Source organism: Rhinopithecus bieti, unplaced genomic scaffold (assembly GCF_001698545.2).
Source record: "Rhinopithecus bieti isolate Rb0 unplaced genomic scaffold, ASM169854v2 scaffold_9997, whole genome shotgun sequence".
Taxonomy (NCBI): domain Eukaryota; kingdom Metazoa; phylum Chordata; class Mammalia; order Primates; family Cercopithecidae; genus Rhinopithecus; species Rhinopithecus bieti.
In genome coordinates, this window is record NW_016806398.1 from 2207099 (window position 1) to 2216023 (window position 8925).

At 42.8% G+C, this 8925-nt stretch overlaps 1 pseudogene; it reads left to right on the top strand.

Annotated features, from left to right (window-relative positions):
• The first annotated feature begins 1173 nt into the window (after positions 1-1173).
• LOC108532171 (uncharacterized protein C14orf119-like) lies at positions 1174-1599 on the top strand (annotated as a pseudogene).
• The last annotated feature ends 7326 nt before the right edge of the window (positions 1600-8925 follow it).

Below are 8925 nucleotides of genomic sequence, written 5' to 3' on the forward strand. Positions count from 1 at the left end.
ATTTTCTTTGCATAAAGTTATTTGTGGTACTATGTGTTAAATCTGTGGCTATTGTTCTTTTATATTTATAATGTTTCGTATTTGTGTCTTCCCTTTTTTACTTCGTCAGTCTTGCCAGAGGTTTTTTTATATAGTCTCTTCAATCTTTATTGTATATTTCTTCTCAATTTTATTAATTTTTGTGCTTGGATTATTTCCTCCTTTTCATTTTCTTGCTTTTTATCATTTTTAGTATTTATTTTCTATATAAACATTAAAGTTATAAATTGCCACCTGCCAATACATATATACATTTTCAGCAGTTTTACTATACTATGCATAGATATGGTTTTCTTCATATTCTTACTAATTAGAGTACACTGAGATTTTTAAATCTGTAAATTTATATCTTTCACCAAATTTTGAAAATTTCAGCCATTATTTCTTCAAGTGTTTTTCTGCGTAGTTCTCTCTTTCTTCTGTTTCTGAGACTCAAATTATACATATGTTAGACTTCATGCTCTGGTGCCCTAGGTCCCTGAAGCTGTGTTCAATGTTTTAAAATAAAATTTAGCTTTTCAAATAGTTTTAGGCTTGTAGAAAAAATTGTGATGATAATACCGAGAGTTGCCATATACTCCACACCCAGTGTTCCCTATTATTTTATATGATACATCTGTTAGAATTAGTGAACCAATATTGATACATTATTTTAAACTGAAGTCCCTACTTTGTTCAGATTTCTTTGGTTTTTACCTTCTTCTGTTCCAGGATCTCATCCAGAATCCCACATTACATTTACTTACCATATCTCCTTAGGTTCCTCTGGGCTTTAATGATTTCTAAGACTTTCCTTGGTTTTTTTTTTTTTTTTTTTTTTTTTTTTTTTTTTTTTTGGCCTTGACAGTGTTGAGGAGTACAAGTTAGGCATTTTATAGAATGTCCCTCAATTGGATTTATATAATTTTTCCCCACAGTTAGACTAAGGCTTGGGGGAGGAAAATCACAGAGTCAAAGTGACATTTTCATCACATCACATTAAGGGTACATACTATTCACATGACTGATATGGTTTGGATCAGTGTCCCCACCCAAATCTTATATCAAATTGTAATCCCTGGAAGCTGTAGCAGTAGTTGGAGTCTAAGGACTCTTGTGACAATCTCCAGGTGCCTTCTGAGAGAAAAGGGGAGGATGCCACTGGAGTCATCTTCCTTTTCAATGCCACTATCTTTCCCTTCTCTTTTACCCTCAGTACCAGACAAAACTAGTTCTTCCCTTTCTCCAGTGTCTTACATCACTTCCCAGGAGATGAAGTGTATTCTTCACTGGTTTGCCAATTAGTCAGGTCCCCAGTGTGAATGTTTCCTGCAGGACCTGGTAGCTAAGGCAGTGCCAGGAAAATTACAGCCCCTGCCAAATAGTCTGGTATAGCTCAGTGTGTCCAGGGCAAATGGACCGCCTTGTATCTTTGAGTGCCACCTATGTCTTTGGGATCAGTGGTCTCAAGGCTAGGCTGAGCAGGAATGCAATGAATTTGTCAGGCAGCTGGAGTTCCATGAGCCAGACTTCATGGCAAAGTTTGACCAAGCAGTGGCTGCTACAGCTGGTAAGGACTGATAGGTATTCAGACCAAAGAAGATAACCGCAGCTGATGGAGCCAAGGCCATGACTCTACAATGAGAACTCAATTCAAGTGTGTCACCTAAAAGTCTGGAACTGGTATTCCAACCAGCATACTGAACTCACTGACCAGTACAGGCATGATTATTTCAGCATTAATAGCACGCCAGCTAGGCTCCTACTGTAAATGTTATCATTGTAAGCAATTCAGATCATCGGTCAGTCTTCTAGTTTGCTTCTTTCCAAGAGATGTCAAAGAACAACAAGAGATGCCTCAAGAACTTGATGGCTTCTTCTGTGACTATAACCAAAAGGGATCTACACATTATAACTCAAGCCCACTGCTGGCTCATGAAGTGTGGAAAGTAGAACCCCTTTTCCCCAAAACTAAGACAGGACAATAAAAGTTCATATTTTTACACTAAAAAAAAAATTATAATCCCCAATATTGGGGGTAGGGCCTGGTGGGAGGTGATTGGATCATGGGGTGGTTTCCCATGAATGATCCGGCACCATCCCCCTAGTGCTGTTCCCATGATAGAGTTCATTCTCACGAGATCTGTTAAAAAGTGTGTAACACCTTTCCCCTCTCCCTCTTCCTTCTGCTCTGGCCATGTAAGATGTGCCTGCTTCCCCTTCACCTTCCACCATCATTGTAAGTTTCCTGAGACCTCCCCTGGTGTGGAACCCACTATGCTTCCAGTACAACCTACAGAACCGTGAGTGAATCAAATCTCTTTTCTCTATAAATTACCCAGTCTCAGGTATTTCTTTTTTTTTTGAGACGGAGTCTCGCTCTGTTGCCCAGGCTGGAGTGCAGTGGCACGATCTCAGCTCACTGCAAGCTCTGCCTCCCGGGTTCACACCATTCTCCTGCCTCAGCCTCCTGAGTAGCTGGGACTACAGGTGCCTGCTACCACGCCCGGCTAATCTTTTTCTGTATTTTTTAGTAGAGACGGAGTTTCACCATGTTACGCAGGATGGTCTCGATCTACTGACTTTGTAATCCACCCACCTTGGCCTCCCAAAGTGCTAGGATTACAGGCGTGAGCCACTGCGCTCGGCCTTTTTTTTTTTTTTAAGCTCAGATTGTCCAACTTTGGTCACTGGGGGCTCCTGTGTCCCTTTGACATACCCTATTATTGTGGAGCATTGCTTTATTGTTTTATTTTGTTTTCAGTATTTATAAGATGCTCCAGGACCCAGCAGGAAGGTGTCATCTGTGAGCCAGAAAATGGGCCCTGACCAGACATTGAATCTGCCCTGATCTTGGCCTTCCCAGCCTCCAGAACTGTGAGAAATAAATTTCTATTGCTTGCAAGCTACCTAGCTTATGGTATTTTGTTATAGCAGCCTGAAGGGACTAAGACAACCCCCTTGGACAGCTGGTACAAAAACTGAGATTTAGTCTCTCTACCTTCAGTTTCCTTATCTAGAAAATGGGGATAGATTTGTAAGTATTAAATGCTATACTATGTACTTAGTTTGGGACCTGACTCTAGTACATGCTCAGTAAAATTTTTAGAAGCTATCATTATTTATTTACCATACCTTTGGGAAAAACAGGTGTTAATAATTTGGCCATTTGATACATCCTTGATTGCTTTACTAATAATGGTTTTGGCTAACATTTCTGGATGGCAAAATAATGTTGAAGAATATTTAATATTACCCGACACAATTTGTTAACCAAGTACAGTGTCAACTTGAAAAAATTCAAGTATATTTGTGAAGATGGGTTCAATTTTATAGTCATTGAAGCTTAAGTGAGAGAGCTCTTATCAAAGCCCCTGCAAAATATGAGGCCTTCACCAGTTATCACATAATTCACTAATGATATTTTGCCTGGAAGTGTTTTCTACCCAATTTTTTTCAGTTTGTTAGGGAGGCCAAAAGAAAAAAAAAAAAAAAAAGACAATTTTGCTAAAATAGCATAGCTTGATTCATCATCATTTTAGACAAATATGTAATGAAACAGGAAGCAACTTTGAAAGCCCTCTTAACTACACTGACATACATGTGTTTTAGCTATGGTGGGGGAGGGTGCTAGATTTGAGAAGAGAAACATCAGGGATATCAGGTCCAAAAAGAAGAGTAGAAAGAGGCGTCCCAGAAGCGGACTTTGGCTCTCCTCTCCCAAGCTCTGATGCTTGAGCAAGGGGGAGAGAGAAGAGAGAATCACATCTGCCCACTGCAGTCCCACCAACCACAGGTGTGGCCTGCTGTGAGAGGGGAAAAGCGCTGGCTCAAGTGGGGTTGGACCAGGACTGGACTTCCAACACCCACAAGGGGGACTTTCTGAGATGTCAGTAAGACACCTGCTACTGGGGGTCATCATAAGGGAGAAATGAAAGTCCTTCACATCTGTAGTCCCACAGAACCCCACTGCTCCATGAACCAGTTATACAGCGGAAGGGCAGGACGCTGGACAGCAGAAATGAATGAAAACTGAGAAATGTGGTTCACAGATATTCAACATCAAAAGTATTTGGCAGATGTTTTTCAAGGCTGGCCACTCTCAGATAACCACTGCAAGGCAAACCCAATTGCCCACTGCCCAAGACAAGTCTAAGAATGTGGTGAAAGTTGATGGTGGGAAGGGAGATGGTGCAATGAAAATGATAGCGTTCATGGGGAAAATCAAGGCTCTTAGCAGTGGTCAGCTCTCTGCACTGAAGTCACTGAAGCTGAGCATTTCCCTGAGACAGAAGAGAATGACCATGGCTCAGTGAGGGACCTGACCTGACCTCCCAGCAGGATGTGGCCCTCATGGAAATTTTTTTCCAAGATCATCCTGAGAATGCTACTGCATGGCACCACTTTAGTGACTTTCTGAGCCTCTCCTCTTACAAATCACAAATGAGGCTCATAAAACAATAACTTGGAAAATAAATCCTGAATGCACATATTCAAGTAAGTCTGAATTTTTAATATTTATGTATGTGTGCATATATATGTATATATATATTAAAAATATATTTTTGAGATAAGATCTAGCTCTGTTAGCCAGGCTGGAGTGCAGTGGCGCGATCATAGCTCACCGCAGCGTTGAACTCTTGGACTCACGTGATCCTCCCTCCTCAGCCTCCCAAGCAGCATGTGACTACAGGCACCCACCACCACACCTGGCTAAAGGATTTTTAAAATACTATGACTCTAAGAGAAGGAAAATGGCCTGGCTGCCAACCTGATGGGATGTCATCGCTCTTCGCTTTTACCTCCTTCCCTGTCACTGGTAAACTCAGTGCTACGAAGTGTGCAGTTTACATGCCTGGGCTGCGCAGTCACACAAGCTTGAGTCCTACTTTGCAACTTTCTAGCCACATGACCTTGGGCAATTTATTTAATCTGACTAAATAAATACTTGGCAAACTCTTGGCATGATACCTGCTGTAAAGGAAGTGTTCAGTGTCGGCTATTGTTTTTATTAAGAGCAGCTCCCCGTGAGCTCAGTAGCCAGACAGGAAATCTTCTGTTGATTTTTGTTTTTTCCCAGTTGGGAATCATTTCAAGCTCTTTTACCTTAACGACAGAGTATTATGGAGTAGGATACAGATCACATTAATTTTTAGCCTCAAGTGTAAGACTTCAAAGACATTTTCCGCTTTGGAATAAGCATGGTGGGCATTACTCCCCATTTCCAGGTGAAGGGTGGGGAATGCATCCATGTAGGTCAAGTTCTTGCTTACTTTCCTCTACCAGTAGGGAGAATTGGAAAGGCAAGTTTGCAGAGTACAGATAGAATCCTTATGATGCTCCATTTTTAACAATCTGGAAGAAGAGGCACGGAAAGGTTAAGATCATCCAGCAAGCAGTCAAGCCAGGACTGTGTGTCCTACTTTGCAATTTTCTAGCCATGTGACCTTGGGCAATTTACTTAATCATACTAAATAAAAAATATATGTTTGGCAAATTCTTGGCATGATACCTGTTGTAAAGGAAGTGTTCAGCGTCAGCTATTGTTCCCAGACAATGGGATTGCAAATCCTTTCGCCTGTCCCCAAACACAGTGCCTTCCCCTCCATACTGTGTGTGGATCCTCTGCCTGCCCCGACAGGACCAGCTCCAAAATCTGCAGGGTCAAAGGTGATTCTTTGGTTAACATATACCAAATGCTTTCCTTGCAAGTTGGAGATTTTAAACCACAGCCCCCTCCCTCTCTTGAACATTCATTTCTTTCCTGCAAATAAGCAAAACATACTGTTTTCCTTGAAATTCTGCATGTTCAGCGGGATATTTTTGGGCATTGAGGTGGATTGTAATGCAAATGCCCTTGATTTTCTTGGGACTCTCTTTCTCCCGTGAATTTCAGTGAGTGATAGGCTCCCTTGAAATAAATGCGCTTTTGATAGATGAAAATTCTCCTTTCCCATGTGAAATGTGCTTGGTGGCAGATACTTCCATTTGGCAGAATTTGTTTAATAACTCAGCATCGTGTGGGCTCAGCTGGGCAGAACCCGAAAGATGAAGCGAGAATCTGGGGCTGGGACGCAGAGGGCCCAGGTTGGGTCAGGGTAGGGACCAAGATACAGAAAGCTAAAAAACTGGGGTCTCCACATCAACCAAGAACCAGGAACTGGAGTGACTGGTAGGTGACTAATAGGTGCAAAGAACACAAATGTGGAGTGAAGGTAAGCAAGGGTGGGAGGGGTGGGAGCAGATGGACAGAGCTCAGCAGTGAGAACAATATTAGAGCAGCTGCAGTTTATTCTGTCCTTTGTGTTAGAGCAGCTGCATTTAGAGCCGTGCTTTTAACTCATTATATGGAAGAATTCTCTTCTTTATTTTTTTTATTTTTTTGAGATGGAGCCTATATCTGTCGCCCAGGCTGGAGTGCAACCTCTGCCTCCTGGGTTCACTCCATTCTCCTGCCGAGTAGCTGGGACTACAGGCGCCTGCCACAACACCCGGCTAATTTTTTGTGTTTTTGGTAGAGACGGGGTTTCACCGGGTTAGCCAGGATAGTCTCGATCTCCTGATCTCGTGATCTACCTGCCTTGGCCTCCCAAAGTGCTGGGATTACAGGTGTGAGCCACTGAGCCCGGCCAATTCTCTTCTTATCAGAGCAATCTAGCAAGATAGGCAATGCAGAGAAATGAGCTTCCTGTCACCAGAGGTGTGCAACTTCCAGCAGAGCTTCCTACACTGAGAGGGTGGTGGGACTGGATCACACGTGAGGTCCCTTCTGCACTCAGATGCTGTGATTTGTGTCACTCCGTGGAGGAACCCCCTGTCATGGCTCCCCATTGACCTCCAGGTCACAGCCTGACTCCTGGCACAGCCTCCAGGGCCTTCTCTGACCTGGCCCCAGCCTCTTCTCTGGTCATTCCACCACACTGCCAATTGTCTAAGTTCCATCTTGATGTCCCTGGAATCATCTTAGTGTGTTCTGTTCCCCCTTGCATCTGGGCCCTTCTTTAGCCCTTTACCTGTTACACTTATCTCTTGTTTGTCCTTCATCTGGTTAGCTCTTGCTCATCCTTCCAGTTCCTTCCTCCTGGAAGCCCTCTTTCCTGAGCCCTGAGAATGGCCTAGTGTCTCCTCTGGGCTTCCACTGCCCCTGGTCCTTCCCATTCACAACACTCGATATGCTGCTCTGGAATTCTGACTCACTGCACGGGAGCAACCACCAGAGGCAGGGAAATGTCTGTCTTGTTCATTTTTCAATCCCCAGTGCCCAGTGCCCTACCTGGCAGCTAATAAATGCCCAATACAGTCCTGTGGCTTTTGAAGTGGTTGAATATCTGCAGTCACTGGACCACAGCTGCACTGTCCCCTGAGCCCTTCTGGTCAGTCCCTTAGGCTGCCTGCTGAGCACAGAGATTGGGTTTCGTGGCTAACTTTACAACACTGGGGTCTGACGTTAATTAATTTTTAAAATCAGGTTTTCCCCATACTCATTGAGTGTGGAGATTTTTTAGAAGGTTAATTGAGGCAAAAATGAGAGAACATCTGTCTTTCATCCCCAGAGAGAGGATAGCATCCTCCATGAAGTGGCAACGTCGCTAATGAATGAACCACTTAGCTTGGAGGGACCAGGATTCTAATTCTGGATCCTCCGTTAACCTGCCGTGTGACCTTGGGCTAACTGCCTATCCTCTCTGGGCAACATTCATTTAGCAAATATTTGTTGCAGTCCCACATGTTCCTAGCACTTTGACATGGCTGAACACAGACAAGATTGAACACAGACGTGATTTCTGTCCTCACACAATTCAGTTTAACGGAGAGACAGACAATACATCAGCAAACAGCCAAATATCTAAGTATCTCAATACAAATTGTGACAAGAGCTACAAAGGAACTGAACAATGTATAGGAACAACAAATAATGGAGGTGAGTGTGGAAGAAAATACTTAATGAAGCAGTAATATTAAAGTCTGAAGGTTACAAAAAAAGCCAGTGATAGAGGGCTCCAGGCAGATAAATAATGGCTGTGCAATGGTCCTGGGGCATAAATCATTCAGAAATCAGGAGAAGGCCAATGTGCTTGCAGAATAATTGGTGAGGGGAAAATCTCATGTGTGAAATGGGGATGATAAGGTATGTCTGCATTAGCTCCTTCCCAGGGTCTTAACAAGTAGCAAGTGGTGGATCAGATTTTGCCTAATACAAGTACGTAATTGTTGCTCAGTAAATAGTTAAATGAATGATACAGTGATTCCTTTGAGGGAATAAAAATAGTTGCATTGGTAATTATTATCCAATTAAGACCAATTATTACATTCATTAATACATTTCAAAGACTCAGGTTTGGCCTTCAGGATTACTAAGGATAAGGACAGCCACTTATATTCAAATCTGTCCTTACATCCTCCTGAAAATCTTACAGAACAAAAAAGCAGAGCAAATAAAATTACTCTTGGCCCACGCCTATAGCATAGCTAGGAGTCAGAAAACATTAGAAGCTTCCATTTACATGTAAGTGGGAAAACAAACATCTGAAGCCAGTGAGGTTGATTGTGAATGCACAGCACAGCAGGTCAGGCAAAGACTGCGGCAAGGTCCTAGAATGGTAGAATTCAGATCACACTAACCAAATCTCATCCCAAGAAAGAGAGGTATTTCTCCAGCCTGAGTAAGAGAGCACCACAAGGAACAGGTCTGAGACCTGGGAGATTAAATATTTCCTGTGGGGAGTCGAAAATAAGATTGCTATAAAGAGGTTCTCCTACTACAGGTAGAGACAGCCTTGAGACTGTGCGGCTTCCAGGAAGAGGGAAGATTCCTAGAAAGGAAAGGATCCCTTGAGGACTTGAAGATGAAAAGAAAGAGAAACATGATCCCTCCCCACAAAATCCCTCAAACAAAGGAGTATCAAA